The 22,171-nt window shown below is 36.0% G+C and overlaps 1 long non-coding RNA gene across 3 annotated transcripts in view; it reads left to right on the top strand.

Moving 5' to 3' along the window:
* LOC133642358 (uncharacterized) overlaps positions 1–22,171 on the top strand; it is a 144,106-nt gene that overhangs the window by 106,338 nt on the left and 15,597 nt on the right. The window lies entirely within an intron of this gene.

Below are 22,171 nucleotides of genomic sequence, written 5' to 3'. Positions count from 1 at the left end.
TAAAATGATATACCAATATTAAAATAGATAAACTTATTAAAAATAATAATACATGAAGGAATAATATGAGATCAATATTAGTTTTTTTTAAAAAAATAACACTGTAATGATATAATAAATTTAAACTAAGTGACATTAAACAAAATACAAAGATCATGGATAGTGAATATTTAGACCAATGAATACTGGCGCAGAAAAGGACAGAAACATTGTCTCCTGTATACACACATGCAGGATTTGTACTAAGCAATAACCTAATAAATATTAATTACATTATTATGCAGCATTTATTTATACACTGTGTTCCTGTCACTTTATGGTTTAACAAGGACTCCTTTGCAGGGACTAGTTATGTTTACAACATGTTTCATGATATAGTTAAGATGATGTGTGTGCGAGTGTGTGTGTGTGTGTGTGTGTGTGTGTGTGTGTGTGTGTGTGTGTGTGTGTGTGAGTGTGAGTGTGTGTGTGTGTGTGTGTGTGTGTGTGTGTGTGTGTGTGTGTGTGTGTGTGTGTGTGTGTGTGTGTGTGTGTGTGTGTGTTTCCTTGTATTTCTACCCTTCTTGAGACACCAACCAGGAAAAGTGAGGAGGTGTGAACAAGTGATGACATAAATGATGGTCCCAATACAGAAAAACCATTGCATCTTTTAGAGAATGTCTCATTTGCACCCCTGGTGGTGAAATCTATCAATATTTGGGTGGTCCCAAAAAGGAGGGCTTTTTCAAATGGACTCTGTGTCGGTTTTAAAAGTGCTCCCCCTATGGTCAACATATGAAATAACAAGTGTGTGTAAGAAATTGAAATGCGGGCGAAAATTTCGGCCCAAATTTATTTAAAAAATAAAAAAATATGTATATAGAGACATACTGTAATAACATGAAGTAAATAATGATGATTAAAAACCAATTACCAACCAAACATTAAAAAAATAACAAAGTAGTCTTTTTCCCACAATGTGTCAACTTTTTTCTTATAATATTGGGAACAATTTCTCATTATTTTTGTTTCTGTAATATTGCAATATTTTCTCTTAAAATTATTACTTTTTTATCTGAAGTTATTACTTTTTAATGCAAAATGGCGACATTTGTCATCTAAAATTCTGACTTTTATCACAATATTGCCAATATTTTTGTTGTTCTTGTAAAATAGTGACATTTTCTGAGTAAAATTATGACTTTTGTCATAATTTTGCCAAGTAAAGTTCCGATTATTATTATATTACCAAAATTTAAAAGTTTTCTTATAAAAATGGTGACTTTTGTCGAGTAAAATTACGACTCCTTTCATAAATTGCCCAAATTTTAAGCTTTTCTTGTAACATTGCAAGTGTTATTGAGTAAAATTCCAACTTGTATCATAATATTGCACAAATGTTCAGTTTTTCTTGTAAAATTTTGACTTGCGTCGAGTACCTTTACAACTTTTATTATAATACTGCCAAAATTCTAAATTTTTCATGTGAAATTGCATCTCATTTTTCACAACTAGCTTTTTTATTTCTGCATAGTATGTATATATTATTAATGTTGTAAATACAAATATTTATATGTCTAGGAAGAGGGAGGCATTTTTCGGAGGTCTCAAGAAGGTAACAAATACAAGAGAGTGTGTGTGCGCGTGCGTGTGTGTGCGTGTGTGTGTGTGTGTGTGTGTGTGTGTGTGGTATCATTGAAAGTGGAGTGATCCAGTGCTGCGAGACTAAAAAGATTGTGTGTTTTTGATATAGCTCAGCCAATAACATCAGTACACCAGATGTGTGTGTGTGTGTGTGTGTGTGTGTGTGTGTGTGTGTGTGTGTGTGTGTGTGTGTGTGTGTGTGTGTGTGTGTGTGTGTGTGTGTGTTTCATCATGGACTGGAGAGGGCGCAGTCAAAGGAACTTGAAGACTTCTGAGTGGATATCTGTGGATGACGTCGCGAGTCATGTACTTTTGGCATTCAATATTTTTCTTGCTGCTTTCAATCTTCCTCTGATTTTTCTCTACCCTGAGTACACACACACACACACACACACACACACACACACACACACACACACACACACACACACACACACACACACACACACACACACACACACACTTTCTTGTATTTGTTACCTTCTTGAGACCTCTGAAAAATGCCTCCCTCTTTTGGACCACCCTTTCTAAATATATAAATATTTGTATATACAACATTAATAATATATACATAATATGCAAATAGAAAAAAGCTTGTTGTGATGAATGAGTTGGAATTTCACAAGAAAAAGGTCACAATTTCACAAGAAAAACTTAGAATTTTGGCAGTATTATAATAAAAGTCGTAATTTTACTCAACGCAAGTCAAAATGTTACAAGAAAAACTGAACATTTGTGCAATGTTATGATAAAAGTTGGAATTTTTACTCAATAACAGTCGCAATTTTACAAGAAAAAGTTGACATTTTGTCAATTTTATGAAAAGAGTCGTAATTTTACTCGACAAAAGTCGCAATTTTATAAGAAAACTTTAAAATGTTGGCGTTATTATAATGATAATCGGAATTTTGCTGGGCAAAAATTATGACAAAAGTCATCATTTTACTCCAAAAATTTCACAATTTTACAACAACAAAATTGGCACCATTGTGATACAAGTCAGAATGTTATATGGCAAATGTCACCGTTTTGCATTAAAAAGTAATAATTTTACATGAAAAGGTCATAATTTGAAGAAAAAAATATTGCAATATTACAGAAACAAAAATAATATGAGAATTTGTTCCCAATTTTATAAGAAAAAAGTCGACACATTGTGAGAAAGACTGCTTTTAGTTCTTTTTTTTTTTTTTTTTAATTTTTTGTTTGTAATTGGTTTGTAATCTTCATTATTTACTTCAAGTTATTACAGTGTGTCTCTATATACATATTTATTTAATTTTTGTAATTTCAATTTCTTACACACACTTGTTATTACATATGTTGGCCACAGAGGGAGCACTTTTAAAACCGACACAGTCAATTTGAAAAATCCCTCCTTTTTGGGACCACCCTCTTTTTGATAGATTTCACCACTAGGGGTGCAAATGAGACATTCTCTATGATGGTTTTCCGTATTGGGACCATGATTTATGTCATCACTTGTTCACACCTCCTCATATGGAAGCTACTTTTCCTTGTTGATGTCTCAAGAAGGGTAGAAATACAAGAAAACCCACACACACACACACACACACACACACACACACACACACACACACACACACACACACACACACACACACACACACACACACACACACACACACACACACACACACACACACACACACACTTTCGTATATTTGTTACCTTCTTGAGACCTCTGAAAAATGCCTCCCTCTTTTGGACCACCCTTTCTAAATATATAAATATTTGTATATACAACATTAATAATATATACATAATGTGCAAATATAAAAAAGCTTGTTGTGATGAATGAGTTGGAATTTCACAAGAAAAATATCTCAATTTCACAAGAAAAACTTAGAATTTTGGCAGTGTTATAATAAAAGTCGTAATTTTACTCAACGCAAGTCAAAATGTTACAAGAAAAACTGAACATTTGTGCAATGTTATGATAAAAGTTGGAATTTTTACTCAATAACAGTCGCAATTTTACAAGAAAAAGTTAACATTTTGGCAATTTTATGAAAAGAGTCGTAATTTTACTCGACAAAAGTCGCAATTTTATAAGAAAACTTTAAAATGTTGGCGTTATTATAATGATAATTGGAATTTTGCTGGGCAAAAATTATGACAAAAGTCATCATTTTACTCAAAAAAGTTCACAATTTTACAAGAACAACAACAAAATTGGCAACGTTGTGATAAAAGTCAGAATTTTATATGACAAATGTGACCATTTTGCATTAAAAAGTAATAATTTTACATGAAAAAGTAATAATTTTACATGAAAAAGTAATAATTTTAAGAGAAAATATTGCAATATTACAGAAACAAAAATAATATGAGAATTTGTTCCCAATATTATAAGAAAAAAGTCGACACTTTGTAAGAAAAAGACTGCTTTTAGTTAATTTTTTTTGTTGTTGAATTTTTTGTTTGTAATTGTTTTTTAATCTTCATTATTTACTTCAAGTTATTACAGTATAATAATAATAATAATACCTGGGATTTATATAGCGCTTTTCTAAGTACCCAAAGTCGCTTTACATGTTAAAAACCCATCATTCATTCACACCTGGTGGTGGTAAGCTACTTTCGTAGCCACTGCTGCCCTGGGGTAGACTGACGGATGTATGTCTCTATATACATATTTATTTAATTTTGTAATTTATTTTGGCCCAATGGGGCGCACATTTCAATTTCTTACACACACTTGTTATTACATATGTTGGCCACAGGGGGAGCACTTCCTTCTTTTTTTTTACACCCACTTGTTATTTCATATGTTGACCAGAGGGGGAGCACTTTTAAAACTGACACAGTCAATTTGAAAAATCCCTCCTTTTTGGGACCACCCTCTTTTTGATAGATTTCACCACCAGGGGTGCAAATGAGACATTCTCTATGATGGTTTTCCGTATTGGGACCATGATTTCGGTCCTAATTTGTTCACACCTCCTCATATGGAAGGTACTTTTCCTTGATGATGTCTCAAGAAGGGTAGAAATACAAGAACACACACACACACACACACACACACACACACACACACACACACACACACACACACACACACACACACACACACACACACACACACACACACACACACACACACACACACGCATTTACCCCATCTGTCCTGCAGGCTGTAAAAAGCCGACTGTGTAAAGATGATGTTGGGTCCACATATAAAAGTGTGACTCCTCATCATTCAGAAATATGTTTGTCATATTTTGACACTTTCGGTATATTTTTATCAGTAACATTCTTCATCAGTGAGTTAAAAATTTGGGAAAAATGTACATCTTTTTTTTTTTTACAGCAGATTTTGAAAAACTCTAGAGCGCTGTTAATTGGTTCCAGACATGACCGCCATGAATTCTTTTAGCAACAATATAGAATGAAGGCATGAAATAACAGTCTTTAAATACCATCTAGTCATGCTGCCCAGGCTGGGCCAATCAGAGGCCACGATACTGAACAGTGCCTTCTGATTGGTCTTCTCTAGTGGCCATTACTACTGTATATTGATGTTTTTACTCTATGTAGACATTTTAATGCTTGAAACTACCTCATTTAGGAACAAACAATTGTAAAAAAAAAAATACAAAAATGTTTAAATCGTTGATGTGGTGAAGCCGCAATATTTGAAGCGTGATGTGGCGAGAAATGACTGTATATAGAGGATCTTTGACTCGCTTTATTAGCAAGAGGATCTCAAAGAAGCTGAGTGCTCCTATCATACAGAGAGGATCTTTAACTAGGGTTTTGGCAGTATAGGTCCTTAAAAAATAGCAGAGTGGTGCTGTCTTATAGAGGATCTTTGACTATCTTCTGTTTTGTTTTTTTTAGCAACAACTTCTCAAAAACAGCAGAGTGCTCTTGTTGTATAAATGATCTTTGATTAGTGTTTTAGCAGGAAGTTTTTTATTTATTTTTATTTTTAAAGCAGAATGCTCCAGTCATTTTGTGGATCTTTGACTAGTGATTTGGCAGTATTGCTCCTTAAAAACAGCAGAGTGCTCCTGGCTTATAGAGGATCTTTGACTAGCTTTTTTTTTTTTAGTAACAAGTTGTTAAAAACAGCAGAGTGCTCTTGTTATATAAAGGATCTTTGATTAGTGTTTTAGCAGGAAGTTTTTTTATTTATTTTTATTTTTAAAGCAGAATGCTCCAGTCATTTTGAGGATATTTGACTAGTGATTTGGCAGTATTGCTCCTTAAAAACAGCAGAGTGGTCCTGTTCTATAGAGGATCTTCGACTAGCTTTTTTTTAGCAACAAGTTGTTAAAAACAGCAGAGTGCTCTTGTTATATAAAGGATCTTTGATTAGTGTTTTAGCAGGAAGTTTTTAATTTATTTTTATTTTTAAAGCAGAATGCTCCAGTCATTTTGAGGATCTTTGACTAGTGATTTGGCAGTATTGCTCCTTAAAAACAGCAGAGTGGTCCTGTTCTATAGAGGATCTTCGACTAGCTTTTTTTTTTTAGCAACAAGTTGTTAAAAACAGCAGAGTGCTATTGTTATATAAAGGATCTTTGATTAGTGTTTTAGCAGGAATTTTTTATGTTTTATTTTTTAAAGCAGAGTGCTCCAGTCATTTTGAGGATCTTTGACTAGTGATTTGGCAGTATTGCTCCTTAAAAACAGCAGGGTGCTCCTGGCTTATAGAGGATCTTTGACTAGCTTTTTTTTTTTTTTTAGCAACAAGTTGTTAAAAACAGCAGAGTGCTCTTGTTATATAAAGGATCTTTGATTAGTGTTTTAGCAGGAAGTTTTTAATTTATTTTTATTTTTAAAGCAGAATGCTCCAGTCATTTTGAGGATCTTTGACTAGTGATTTGGCAGTATTGCTCCTTAAAAACAGCAGAGTGGTCCTGTTCTATAGAGGATCTTCGACTAGCTTTTTTTTTTTAGCAACAAGTTGTTAAAAACAGCAGAGTGCTATTGTTATATAAAGGATCTTTGATTAGTGTTTTAGCAGGAATTTTTTATGTTTTATTTTTAAAGCAGAGTGCTCCAGTCATTTTGAGGATCTTTGACTAGTGATTTGGCAGTATTGCTCCTTAAAAACAGCAGAGTGGTCCTGTTCTATAGAGGATCTTTGACTAGTGATTTGGCAGTATTGCTCCTTAAAAACAGCAGAGTCCTCCTGGCTTATAGAGGATCTTTGACTAGCTTTTTTTTTTCTTTTTTTTTTTAGTAACAAGTTGTTAAAAACAGCAGAGTGCTCTTGTTTTATAAAGGATCTTTGATTAGTGTTTTAGCAGGAAGTTTTTAATTTATTTTTATTTTTAAAGCAGAGTGCTCCAGTCATTTTGAGGATCTTTGACTAGTGATTTGGCAGTATTGCTCCTTAAAAACAGCAGAGTGCTCCTGGCTTATAGAGGATCTTTGACTAGTGATTTGGCAGTATTGCTCCTTAAAAACAGCAGAGTCCTCCTGGCTTATAGAGGATCTTTGACTAACTTTTTTTTTTTTTTTTTTTAGTAACAAGTTGTTAAAAACAGCAGAGTGCTCTTGTTATATAAAGGATCTTTGATTAGTGTTTTAGCAGGAAGTTTTTAATTTATTTTTATTTTTAAAGCAGAGTGCTCCAGTCATTTTGAGGATCTTTGACTAACGATTTGGCAGTATTGCTCCTTAAAAACAGCAGAGTGGTCCTGTCCTATAGAGGATCTTTGACTAGCTTTTTTTTAGCAACAAGTTCTTGAAAACAGAAGAGTGCTCTTGTTATATAAAGGATCTTGGATTAGTGTTTTAACAGGAAGTTTTTTTTTTTGTTTTTTTTTTAAAGCAGAGTGCTCCAGTCATTTTGAGGATCTTTGACTAGTGATTTGGCAGTATTGCGCCTTAAAAACAGCAGAGTGATCCTGGCCTATAGAGGATCTTTGACTAGCTTTATTAGCAAGAGGATCTCAAAGAAGCTGAGCGCTCCCGTCATACAGAAAGGATCTTTGACTAGGGTTTTGGCAGTATAGGTCCTTAAAAAATAGCAGAGTGGTCCTGTTTTATAGAGGATCTTTGACTAGGGTTTTGGCAGTATAGGTCCTTAAAAAATAGCAGAGTGGTGCTGTCTTATAGAGGATCTTTGACGATCTTCTATTTTTTTTTAGAAACAAGTTCTTAAAAACAGCAGAGTGCTCTTGTTATATAAAGGATCTTTGATTAGTGTTTTAGCAGGATTTTTTATTTTTATTTTATTTATTTATTTATTTTAAAGCAGAGTGCTCCAGTCATTTTGAGGATCTTTGACTAACGATTTGGCAGTATTGCTCCTTAAAAACAGCAGAGTGGTCCTGTCCTATAGAGGATCTTTGACTAGCTTTTTTTTAGCAACAAGTTCTTGAAAACAGAAGAGTGCTCTTGTTATATAAAGGATCTTGGATTAGTGTTTTAACAGGAAGTTTTTTTTTTTTGTTTTTTTTTTAAAGCAGAGTGCTCCAGTCATTTTGAGGATCTTTGACTAGTGATTTGGCAGTATTGCGCCTTAAAAACAGCAGAGTGATCCTGGCCTATAGAGGATCTTTGACTAGCTTTATTAGCAAGAGGATCTCAAAGAAGCTGAGCGCTCCCGTCATACAGAAAGGATCTTTGACTAGGGTTTTGGCAGTATAGGTCCTTAAAAAATAGCAGAGTGGTCCTGTTTTATAGAGGATCTTTGACTAGGGTTTTGGCAGTATAGGTCCTTAAAAAATAGCAGAGTGGTGCTGTCTTATAGAGGATCTTTGACGATCTTCTATTTTTTTTTAGAAACAAGTTCTTAAAAACAGCAGAGTGCTCTTGTTATATAAAGGATCTTTGATTAGTGTTTTAGCAGGATTTTTTATTTTTATTTTATTTATTTATTTATTTTAAAGCAGAGTGCTCCAGTCATTTTGAGGATCTTTGACTAACGATTTGGCAGTATCGCTCCTTAAAAACAGCAGAGTGGTCTTGTCCTATAGAGGATCTTTGACTAGCTTTTTTTTTTTTAGCAACAAGTTGTTAAAAACAGCCGAGTGCTCTTGTTATATAAAGGATCTTTGATTAGAGTTTTAACAGGAAGTTTTTTGTTCTCTTTTTTAAAAAGCAGAGTGCTCCAGTCATTTCGAGGACCTTTGACTAGTGATTTGGCAGTATTGCTCCTTACAAACAGCAGAGTGCTCCTGGCTTATAGAGGATCTTTGACTAGTGATTTGGCAGTATTGCTCCTTACAAACAGCAGAGTGCTCCTGGCTTATAGAGGATCTTTGACTAGTGATTTGGCAGTATTGCTCCTTAAAAACAGCACAGTGATCCTGGCCTATAGATGATCTTTGACTAGCTTTATTAGCAAGAGGATCTCAAAGAAGCTGAGCGCTCCCGTCATACAGAGAGGATCTTTGACTAGGGTTTTGGCAGTATAGGTCCTTAAAAAATAGCAGAGTGGTCCTGTTTTTATAGAGGATCTTTGACTAGCAACAAGTTCTTAAAAACAGCAGAGTGCTCTTGTTATATAAAGGATCTTTGATTAGTATTTTAGCATTAAGTTTTTTTTTTTAAAGCATAGTGCTCCAGTCATTTTGAGGATCTTTGACTAACGATTTGGCAGTATTGCTCCTTAAGAACAGCAGAGTGGTCTTGTCATATCAAGGATCTTTGACTAGTGTTAGCAGGAAGTTATTTTTATTTATTTTTATTTATTTATTTTAAAGCAGAGGGCTCCAGTCATTTCGAGGATCTTTGAGTAACGATTTGGCAGTATTGCTCCTTAAGAACATCAGAGTGGTCTTATAATATAGAGGATCTTTGACTCGTGTTTTTAGCAAAATGTTATTTTAAAAAAGCAGAGTGCTCCTGTCATTAACTAGAATTGTGACATGAGGTATTTAAAAAAAAAAGAAAAAAAAAAGCCAAGTGTATTTGTAATGTATAGGATCTTTGACTAGGTTTTATGGCAACGGGTTCTTAAAAAACAGCAGAGTGGTCTTGTCATATAAACGATCTTTGACAAGTGTTTTAGCAGGAAGTTGTTTTTTTTTTTTTTTATTAAAGCAAAGTGCTCCTGTCCTATAGAGGATCTTTAACTAGAATTGTGGCAGGAGGTTCTTAAAAAGAGCCAAGTGTTTTTGTAATGTAGAGGATCTTTGACTAGCTTTTTTAGCAACAGGTTCTTAAAAAAACAGCATAGCACTCTTGTCATATACACGATCTTTGACTAGTGTTTTTAGCTGGAAGTTTTTTTGTTTTTTTTAAAAAAGCAGAGTGCTCCTGTCATATAGAGCAGTGGTCCCCAACCTTTTTGTAGCTGCGGACCGGTCAACGCTTGAAAATGTGTCCCACGGACCGGTGGGGGGTGAGGGAGGGTGTATTTAAAAAAAAAAATAAAAAAAAATTTTTTTTTTTTACATAAATAAATACAATCATGTGTGCTTACGGACTGTATCCCTGCAGACTGTATTGATCTATATTGATATATAATGTATATATTGTGTTTTTTATGTTGATTTCATAACATTTTTTTAAAAAAAATTTAAAAAAATTATTTATTTATTTTTTTAAATTTCTTGTGAGGCCCGGTACCAATCGGTCCGCGGCCCGGTGGTTGGGGACCACTGATATAGAGGATCTTTAACGTACAAAATGTATCCATGTGGCCGCAAAAATGCACATATTTGTGAAAAAAAACAACTTAAAATGGTTGATATATTATACCATTTTCCATCCATCCATTTTCTACCGCTGGAGCCTATCTCAGCTACAATCGGGCGGAAGGCGGGGTACACCCTGGACAAGTCGCTACCTCATCGCAGGGCCAACACAGATAGACAGACAACATTCACACTCACATTCACACAATACTTTCTTCCTTTATATGCGATTTATTATTGTCATATTTTATTCATACTTCATGTACAATTTATTTTGTATTTAGTACATTATTTAAAGTAAATCTTATGTTGTTTTTTTTAACTGAAATATTTCATGAAAATGTGATATTAATTAAGAAATGAAGCGATGTATCTTAATTATAAGTGTACATCATACTGTATGTTTACATACTGTACACACTTACTGTACGTCAAGCCTCTGGTCTAATCTCGAGGCTGTTAAACGGGGTTTTAGGTCCGGGCTCTCAAGTTCTTCGCGACCCAAACTCATCCAGCACGGCTCTGGTGCACCTTTCCCAAAAGCAAGCCTGGAACTGTCCGACATGTTTTGGTGCGATGAACAACTGATGAATGAATGTCAGTCAGTCTGTACAGTCGCCCGTGGGTGGCGTCATCAAACGTGTTGCCGTTCAAGTCCCTTTTGCATTTTTCTCTCTTTACCTGTCTGTGCCTGCCTCCAGCATTCCACCATGTGCCCACCTCCCATTTTACTCATTTGTTCTTTTCATTTCTGCAGCCAATGAAGTCAATCCAATTACTCTTCAAAGGTTTTTACCGATAGAAAGTTCATTTTCCGTAGAACTCAGGATGCCGCTTCATTTTGTTTGGCCCTGGAAAGCCTGGAAATAATATGTATCAACAAAGTACTGTAACTTTTCTTACTAAATGTATTATTTCTTTCTATTTTGGGAGGGGAAAAAATACATGTACTCCATGTAATCGCCAATTATGTAAACTTAAATATTGTCTAATTATGCAAAAGTATTTGATCAAACATTGAAACTATGTTTTAAATAGAAATAAATACTAATAATAATGACTGCAAAGCAAGTCATCCATCAAATTGTGCAGTGTAAAAGTAGCAATAGATTTCATGGTAAGATTGTGAAATTTACTGTGTTTTTTACAGCATTTTTCTCTGAATGGAAAAAAAAACAGTACTTTTTTTTTACTGTAATAAACTGTGGTGCCGTTTTGGCATTTACAGTAATACACCAAAAAATCCTCCGATGAGGTGGCGACTTGTCCAGGGTGTACCCCGCCTTCCGCCCGATTGTAGCTGAGATAGGCTCCAGTGACCCCAAAAGGGACAAGCGGTAGAAAATGGATGGATGGACACCGAAAAATCTAGTTGTTGATTTGCGGTAAAAAACAAAAACAAAAAAAACCAGACAAACTGGCAGCTCAGGTGCCAAAATTGTACTGTAAAATTGCAGTTTTTTTAATTTACAGTAAAAAACAAATGTAAATGTTACAGTAAAATTCTGGCAACTGAGCTGCCTTTTTTTTTTTTTTTACCATAAAAACAGCAGTATTGTTTTTTCCATTTAAAGTAATATACACTAGATTTTGAGGTGAAATTATTGCAACTTACCATATTTTACATTATAGTTAAAAAAAATCTACTAATAAAATGCATGAAAAAATTGTGTAATTATTAGAGATATCCGATAATGGCTTTTTTGCCGATATTGTCCAACTCTTAATTACCGATACCGATATCAACCGATACCGATATATACAGTCGTGGAATGAACACATTATTATGCCTCATTTGGTTGTGATGCCCCGCTGGATGCATTAAACAATGTAACAAGGTTTTCCAAAATAAATCAACTCAAGTTATGGAAAAAAAAGTGCCATATTTATTATTGAAGTCACAAAGTGCATTATTTTTTTTTAACATGCCTCAAAACAGCAGCTTGGAATTTGGGACATGCTCTCCCTGAGAGAGCATGAGGAGGTTGAGGTGGGGATGTTCTCCCGAAATGTGTTTGTCATTCTTGTTTGGTGTGGGTTCACAGTGTGGCGCATATTTGTAACAGTGTTAAAGTTGTTTATACGGCTACCCTCAGTGTGACCTGTATGGCTGTTGACCAAGTATGCATGGTATTCACTTGTGTGTGTGGAAAGCCGTAGATATTAAACCTTGAAGGCAGTGCCTTCAAGGTTTATTGGCGCTCTGTACTTCTCCCTACGTCCGTGTACACAGCGGCGTTTTAAAAAGTCATACATTTTACTTTTTGAAACCGATACCGATAATTTTGAAACCGATACCAATAATTTCTGATATTACATTTTAAAGCATTTATCGGCCGATAATATAGGCGGTCCGATATTATCGGACATCCCTAGTAGTTATAGTATTCCCTGTTAGAAGTGGCCCTCTGGGGCCAAACATAACTGCGACACCTCTGCTCTATAACATCAGGGGCAAATCAATGACATCATTATTTGTACTATTAGCATTAGTTGTTTCACCTGTAACACAAAATGATAGTTTAACATACAAACCCTGTTTCCATATGAGTTGGGAAATTGTGTTAGATGTAAATATAAACAGAATACAATGATTTGCAAATCATTTTCAACCCATATTCAGTTGAATATGCTACAAAGACAACATATTTGATGTTCAAACTGATAAACTTTATTTTTTTTTTGCAAATAATAATTAACTTAGAATTTCATGGCTGCAACACGTGCCAAAGTAGTTGGGAAAGGGCATGTTCACCACTGTGCTACATGGCCTTTCCTTTTAACAACACTCAGTAAACGTTTGGGAACTGAGGAAACTAATTGTTGAAGCTTTGAAAGTGGAATTCTTTCCCATTCTTGCTTGATGTACAGCTTAAGTTGTTCAACAGTCCGGGGGTCTCCATTGAGCTATTTTAGGCTTCATAATGCGCCACACATTTTCAATGGGAGACAGGTCTGGACTACAGGCAGGCCAGTCTAGTACCCGCACTCTTTTACTATGAAGCCACGTTGATGTAACACGTGGCTTGGCATTGTCTTGCTGAAATAAGCAGGGGCGTCCATGGTAACGTTGCTTAGATGGCAACATATGTTGCTCCAAAACCTGTATGTACCTTCCAGCATTAATCACAGATGTGTAAGTTACCCATGTCTTGGGCACTAATACACCCCCATACCATCACACATGCTGGCTTTTACACTTTGCGTCGATAACAGTCTGGATGGTTCGCTTCCCCTTTGGTCCGGATGACACGATGTCGAATATTTCCAAAAACAATTTGAAATGTGGACTCGTCAGACCACAGAACACTTTTCCACTTTGTATCAGTCCATCTTAGATGATCTCGGGCCCAGAGAAGCCGGCGGCGTTTCTGGGTGTTGTTGATAAATGGCTTTCGCTTTGCATAGGAGAGCTTCAACTTGCACTTACAGATGTAGTGACCAACTGTATTTAGTGACAGTGGTTTTCTGAAGTGTTCCTGAGCCCATGTGGTGATATCCTTTAGAGATTGATGTCGGTTTTTGATACAGTGCCGTGTGAGGGATGGAAGGTCACGGTCATTCAATGTTGCTTACGTGCAGTGATTTCTCCAGATTCTCCGAACCCTTTGATGATATTACGGAGCGTAGATGGTGAAATCCCTAAATTCCTTGCAATAGCTGGTTGAGAAAGGTTTTTCTTAAACTGTTCAACAATTTGCTCACGCATTTGTTGACAAAGTGGTGACCCTCGCCCCATCCTTGTTTGTGAATGACTGAGCATTTCATGGAATCTACTTTTATACCCAATCATGGCACCCACCTGTTCCCAATTAGCCTGCACACCTGTGGGATGTTCCAAATAAGTGTTTGATGAGCATTCCTCAACTTTATCAGTATTTATTGCCACCTTTCCCAACTTCTTTGTCACGTGTTGCTGGCATCAAATTCTAAAGTTAATGATTATTTGCACACACAAAAAAAAAGTTTATCAGTTTGAACATCAAATATGTTGTCTTTGTAGCATATTCAACTGAATATGGCTTGAAAAGGATTTGCAAATCATTGTTTTCCGTTTATATTTACATCTAACACAATTTCCCAACTCATATGGAAACGGGGTTTGTATATTTAGCATGTATTGACCTACAATTCATTGCGTTTAGCATCTTTGATGCACAAAAGGATGAAAACCAAAGCAGTTTTTCCCACAAGAAAACATGTAGATCCAAGAACTCGATCCAGGAACCCACAAATGTGAACACAAAACACATTTTATAAAGAAAAAATATATAGTTTTACATGCAGAAAACAATAAGAAATACATAGAAAATGATCAAGGAAATTGTTCATGAACAAGTGTTACTCACCTTCTTTATCAAATTGCAATTTTGTTTGGACCCCTGGTGGATTGCAGTGGTAGTTTTTGTTTGTTTGAAGTTGAAGCCGATTTATTGACTTTAGAAGAAGTTGCTATGTGTTAGGGCTACAACAACTAATCGATTAAATCGATTATTAAAATAGTTGCCGATTAATTTAGTCATCGATTCGTTGGATCTATGCTATGCGCATGCGCACAGTTTTTTGTTTTCTTTTAATAATTTTTTTTTAAATAGACCTTTATTTATAAACTGCAACATGTACAAACAGCTGAGAAACAATAATCAAAATAAGTATGCTGGTTTTTTCCAATAAAATACTGGATAGGATAGAAATGTAGTCCGTCTCTTTTATCCGATTATTAATCGATGTAATAATCGACAGATTAATCGATTATCAAATTAATCGTTAGTTGCAGCCCTACTATGTGTTTTAACAGATTTGTTTTTACGCGTGATATTGTGCGACGTTTCTGCCTTAAAAAAGTTGTGTGTACGTAATCACATTTGTGTGTGCGTGTAACACAATCTGTGTGTCCGTTCAAAGAGTTGTGTGTGCGTAAAAAAAGGGTGTGTTTGTAATCAGATTTGTGTGAAGCATGAAATCTAGATTGGCTGTCTTATTACACTTGATTTTGTGCGACGTTTCTACAGACTAAGAGTTGTGTGTACATAATCACATGTGTGTGTCCCGTAACACAATCTGTGTGTACGTGCCAAGACTTGCGTGTGTCTGTAATAAGATTTGTGTGAAACAGGAAACCTAGATTGGCTGTCTTTTTACACATGACTTTTTTTGACGTTTCTGCCGTAATAGAGTTGTGTGTGCGTGTCATACAATCTGTGTGTGTGTACTAAGAGTTGTGTGTGCGTAAAAAAATATGTGCGTCTGCAATCAGATTTGTGTGAAACAGGAAACCTAGATTGGCTGTCTTTTTACACCTGATTTTGTGCGTCGTTTCTGCCGTAAAAGAGTTGTGTGTACATAATCATATAAGTGTGTGCGCGTAATACAATCTGTGTGTGCGTACTAAGAGTCGTGTGCGTGTAAAAAAAATGTGTATGTCTGTAATCAGATTTGTGTGAAGCAGGAAACCTAGATTGGCTGTCTTTTTACACAAAATGTTTTGTGACGTTTTTGCAGACTAAGAGTTGTGTGTGCGTAAAAAAAATGTGTGTGTTTGTAATCAGATTTGTGTGAAACAGGAAACCTAGATTGGCTGTTTTTTTACACGTGATATTGTGCGACGTTTCTGCCGTAAAAGAGTTGTGTGTACGTAATCACATTTGTGTGTGCGTGTAACACAATCTGTGTGTCCGTTCAAAGAGTTGTGTGTGCGTAAAAAAAGGGTGTGTTTGTAATCAGATTTGTGTGAAGCATGAAACCTAGATAGGCTGTCTTTTTACACGTGATTTTGTGCGACGTTTCTACAGACTAAGAGTTGTGTGTACATAATCACAAGTGTGTGTCCCGTAACACAATCTGTGTGTACGTGCCAAGACTTGCGTGTGTCTGTAATAAGATTTGTGTGAAACAGGAAACCTAGATTGGCTGTCTTTTTACACATGACTTTTTTTGACGTTTCTGCCGTAATAGAGTTGTGTGTGCGTGTCATACAATCTCTGTGTGTGTACTAAGAGTTGTGTGTGCGTAAAAAAATATGTGCGTCTGCAATCAGATTTGTGTGAAACAGGAAACCTAGATTGGCTGTCTTTTTACACCTGATTTTGTGCGTCGTTTCTGCCGTAAAAGAGTTGTGTGTACATAATCATATAAGTGTGTGCGCGTAATACAATCTGTGTGTGCGTACTAAGAGTTGTGTGCGTGTAAAAAAAATGTGTATGTCTGTAATCAGATTTGTGTGAAGCAGGAAACCTAGATTGGCTGTCTTTTTACACAAAATGTTTTGTGACGTTTTTGCAGACTAAGAGTTGTGTGTGCGTAAAAAAAATGCGTGTGTTTGTAATCAGATTTGTGTGAAACAGGAAACCTAGATTGGCTGTCTTTTTACAAGGGGTTTTGTGCGACGTTTCTGCCGTAAAATAGTTGTGTGTACGTAATCATATAAGTGTGCGTGTAATACAATCTGTGTGCGTGTACTAAAAGTTGTGTGTGCAGAAAAAAATGCGTGCGTCTGCAATCAGATTTGTGTGAAGCAGGAAACCTAGATTGGCTGTTTTTTTACACGTGATATTGTGCGACGTTTCTGCCGTAAAAGAGTTGTGTGTACGTAATCACATTTGTGTGTGCGTGTAACACAATCTGTGTGTCCGTACAAAGACTTGTGTGTGCGTAAAGATGATGAGATACCCCACAGTCACATAACTTCCTGCTTGACATAGGTTAACTCTTAGCATGCTAACTTTTTCAGCTATCCATCCATCCGTTTTCTACCTTTTGTCCCTCTCAAGGCCGCGGAGGTGGCTGGAGAATTTTACACTTTTTTTTGTGCTAATTCTGCACCCGTACACTGTAAAGTCATACAATTTAGTATGTGGCACATGCTAACTGTTAGCATGCTAATCTAGCATGCTAACTTTTTAAGATAATTTTTCAATCGTTTACCCCACAGTCACACAACTTCATGTTTTGACATGGGTTAACTCTTAGCATGCTAACAATAGCATGCTAACATTAAGCATGCTATTGTTAACATGCTAAAATTAGCATGCTAACTTTCTCAGCTATCCATCTATCCGTTTTCTACCTTTTGTCCCTCTCAAGGCCGCGGTGGTGGCTGGAGAATTTTACACTTTTTTTTGTGCTAATTCTGCACCCGTACACTGTAAAGTCATACAATTTAGTATGTGGCACATGCTAACTGTTAGCATGCTAATCTAGCAGGCTAACTTTTTAAGATAATTTTTCAACCGTTCACCCCACAGTCACACAAATTCCTGCTTTGACATGGGTTAACTCTTAGCATGCTAAAAATAGCATGCTAACATTAGCATGCTAACTTTCTCAGCTAATTTCAAACTTTTTTTTTGCTAATTACGCACCCGTACACTGTAGAGTCATATACCTTGGTATGTGACACATGCTAACTATTAGCATGTTAACAATAGCATGATAACTTTTTAAGCTAATTTTTCAACCGTTTACCCCACAGTCACACAACTTCATGCTTTGACATGGGTTAACTCTTAGCATGCTAACATTAAGCATGCTATTGTTAGCATGCTAACTTTCTCAGCTAATTTCAAATTTTTTTTGTGTGCTAATTCCGCACCCGTACACTGTAGAGTCATATACCTTGGTATGTGACACATGCTAACTATTAGCATGTTAATAATAGCATGCTAATCTAGCATGCTAACTTTTTAAGCTAATTTTTCAACCGTCTACCCCACAGTCACACAACTTCCTGCTTTGACATGGGTTAACTCTTAGCATGCTAACATTAGCATGCTAACTTTCTCAGCTAATTTCAAACTTTTATTTTTTGCTAATTCCGCACCCGTACACTGTAGAGTCATATACCTGGGTATGTGACACATGCTAACTGTTAGCATGCTAACTTTTTGTTAGCTAAAAAACTAAAAACTGCGGTGATCAAAATGTGGTTTTTGGGGAAAGTTTATTAGTCCTTTGACAGCCGTACTTATTATTTATTGTCCAGCAGCTTTACTGTACAACATGTATTTTGTAAACAGACAACTTTGCAGAAAATTAAAGGAAGGCGAAAATATATAAAATCATAATTCAAATTAAAATCAGGAAAGACAATCGTCACAAAAACAATCATGTCCGAAAGGGACAAGCGGTAGAAAATGGATGGATGGAATTCATTAAAGTTAAAATCAAATACTTTCAGTTGTCACGTGCATATTTATCAGTGTTTAGAGGAGAAAAAAGTGTTTGTTTTAATATGTTTATCGCAAAAGGAATAGACTTAACACTTTTATTGTCAAAATGTTGTCTAACGTCAGGATGCAGTCACAATAATCAGCCCGTTTGACGCAGTTGGCTAAAACAATCACAGGCGCCCTCTAGTGGCGGGAGCTTTAAAAAAAAAAAAAAAGTTATACACGTGGACTGTTTTCCACCAATCAAGATCGACACACTGCGCCAATACGGAAGTTAGTCTGACCAATCAGGTCACTCGGTTGATTATAACTCGTCTCTCTTCACCACACACCAACTCAACACTCTCATTATGTGTAAGACTATGTCGTCCTCTGGCGGACACTTCAGAAATTACAATGGTTTATCGTGATTTACATGAATAATTGCGGATTCGCTCATTTTAATAAAAGTGAAAAATGGTAATCTATTTTATTAACTTTATATAGATTACATTAAAAAAAATCTTACTTTTATAGATGGTTAAAAATGTAAATATATTCTTAGTCCACATATTAATACACCATGTTTGTCCTGGTGATGTAATTCACATGTTAATATCAACAATAGCTTTAATTACACTACAAATGATAGTCACATTACAAGGTACCTTGTGTAGGAATAATAGCAGATTATATATATGATGTATTCTCTTTAGTGGACTACCACGTGTGATAGATTATTGCCTGCATTTGCAAGATTTTAGGATTACATCATCAAGACAGCGGAACATGTCATGATGACACACATTAGACACTAAAGACTACTATGACAACAACATTGTTTCCCCTTGCAAAGTTCATTGTTGAGTGTTTACACTGACTATTCATCAAATAATACAACATAATCATATGTGTGTGTGCGTGTCATACAATCTGTGTGTGCGTACCAAGAGTTGTGTGTGCGTAGACAAAGTGTTTGTGTCTGTAATCAGATTTGTGTGAAGCAGGAAACCTATATTGGCTGTCTTTTTGCATGTGATTTTTTTGCCACGTTTCTGCCGTAAAAGAGTTGTGTGTACGTAATCACTTAAGTGTGTGCGTGTAACACAATCTGTGTGTGCGTACCAAGAGTTGTGTGTGTCTGTATATGTGTGTAGCAGGAAACCTAGATTGGCTGTCTTTTTACACGTGATTTTTTTGCCACGTTTCTGCCGTAAAAGAGTTGTGTGTACGTAATCACATAAGTGTGTGCGTGTAATACAATCTGTGTGTGCGTACCAAGAGTTGTGTGTGAGCAAACAAATGTGCGTGTCTGTATTTGTGTGAAACAGGAAACCTTGATTGGCTGTCTTTTTATACGAGATTTTTTGTGACGTTTTTGCAGACTAAGAGTTGTGTGTACGTAATCATATAAGTGTGTGTGTGTAACACAATCTGTGTGTGCGTACCAAGAGTTGTGTGTGAGCAAACAAATGTGTGTGTCTGCATATGTGTGTAGCAGGAAACCTAGATTGGCTGTCTTTTTATACGAGATTTTTTGCCACGTTTCTGCCGTAAAAGAGTTGTGTGTACGTAATCATATAAGTGTGTGCGTGTCATACAATCTGTGTGTGCGTACCAAGAGTTGTGTGTGAGCAAACAAATGTGTGTGTCCGTATTTGTGTGAAACAGGAAACCTAGATTGGCTGTCTTTTTATACGAGATTTTTTGTGACTTTTTTGCAGACTAAGAGTTGTGTGTACGTAATCATGTAAGTGTGTGTGTGCAATACAATCTGTGCGTGTACACTAAGAGTTGTGTGTGTGTAAAAAAGTGTGTGTGTCTGTAATAATATTGTGTGAAGCGGGAAACCTAGATTGGCTGTCTTTTTACACGTGCTTTTGTGCGACGTTTCTGCCGTAAAATAGTTGTGTGTACGTAATCATATAAGTGTGTGCGTGTCATACAATCTGTGTGGGCGTACTGAGAGTTGTGTGTGTCTGTAATCAGATTTGTGTGAAGCAGGAAACCTAGATTGGCTGTCTTTTTACACGTGATTTTTTGCGACGTTTCTGCCGTAAAAGAGTTGTGTGTACGTAATCATATAAGTGTGTGCGTGTAATACAATCTGTGTGTGCGTACCAAGAGTTGTGTGTGAGCAAACAAATGTGTGTGTCTGTATTTGTGTGAAAGAGGAAACTTTGATTGGCTGTCTTTTTAAACAATATTTTTTGTGACGTTTTTGCAGACTAAGAGTTGTGTGTGCTTAAAAAAAAAAGTGTGTGTCTGTAATCAGATTTGTGTGAAACAGGAAACGTAGATTGGCTGTCTTTTTATACGAGATTTTTTTGTGACGTTTTTGCAGATTAAGAGTTGTGTGTACGTAATCATATAAGTGTGTGCGTGCAATACAATCTGTGTGTGTACACAAGGAGTTGTGTGTGCGTTAAAAAATGTGTGTGTCTGTAATTATATTATGTGAAGCGGGAAAACCTAGATTGGCTATCTTTTTACACGTGATTTTGTGTGTACGTAATCATATAAGTGTATGCGTGTAATACAATCTGTGTGGGCGTACTAAGAGTTGTGTGTGTGTAAAAAAACGTGTGTCTGTAATCAGATTTGTGTGAAGCAGGGAACCTAGATTGGCTGTCTTTTTACACTTGATTTTTTGCCACGTTTCTGCCGTAAAAGAGTTGTGTGTACGTAATCATATAAGTGTGTGCGTGTAATACAATCTGTGTGTGCGTACCAAGAGTTGTGTGTGAGCAAACAAATGTGTGTGTCTGTATTTGTGTGAAACAGGAAACCTAGATTGGCTGTCTTTTTACACAATATTTTTTGTGACGTTTTTGCAGACTAAGAGTTGTGTGTGCGTAAGAAAATGTGTGTGTCTGTATTCAGATTTGTGTGAAACAGGAAACCTAGATTGGCTGTCTTTTTATACGAGAGTTTTTGGTGATGTTTTTGCAGACTAAGAGTTGTGTGTACGTAATCATGTAAGTGTGTGCGTGCAATACAATCTGTGCATGTACACAAAGAGTTGTGTGTGCGTAAAAAAATGTGTGTGTCTGTAATCATATTGTGTGAAGCGGGAAACCTAGATTGGCTGTCTTTATACACGTGATTTTGTGTGACGTTTCTGCCGTAAAAGAGTTGTGTGTACGTAATCATAAGTGCGTGCGTGTAATACAATCTGTGTGGGCGTGCTAAAAGTTGTGTGTGTGTAAAAAAATGTGTGTCTGTAATCAGATTTGTGTGAAGCAGGAAACCTAGATTGGCTGTCTTTTTACACGTGATTTTTTGCCACGTTTCTGCCGTAAAAGAGATGTGTGTACGTAATCATATAAGTGTGTGCGTGTAATGCAATCTGTGTGCGTACCAAGAGTTGTGTGTGAGCAAACAAATGTGTGTGTCTGTATTTGACAGGAAACCTAGATTAGCTGTCTTTTTACACAATATTTTTTGTGACGTTTTTGCAGACTAACAGTTGTGTGTGCGTAAGAAAATGTGTGTGTCTGTATTCAGATTTGTGTAAACCAGGAAACCTAGATTGGCTGTCTTTTTATACGAGATATTTTTGTGACGTTTTTGCAGACTAAGAGTTGTGTGTACGCAATCATATAAGTGTGTGCGTGCAATACAATCTGTGTGTGTACACAAGGACTCGCGTGTGCGTAAAACATGTGTGTGTCTGTAATAATATTGTGTGAAGCGGGAAACCTAGATTGGCTGTCTTTTTACACGTGATTTTGTGCGACGTTTCTGCCGTAAAATAGTTGTGTGTACGTAATCATA

Source organism: Entelurus aequoreus, linkage group LG25, assembly GCF_033978785.1.
Source record: "Entelurus aequoreus isolate RoL-2023_Sb linkage group LG25, RoL_Eaeq_v1.1, whole genome shotgun sequence".
In the NCBI taxonomy this organism is placed as follows: Eukaryota; Metazoa; Chordata; class Actinopteri; order Syngnathiformes; family Syngnathidae; genus Entelurus; species Entelurus aequoreus.
This window is presented reverse-complemented; position numbering and strand designations above follow the sequence as displayed.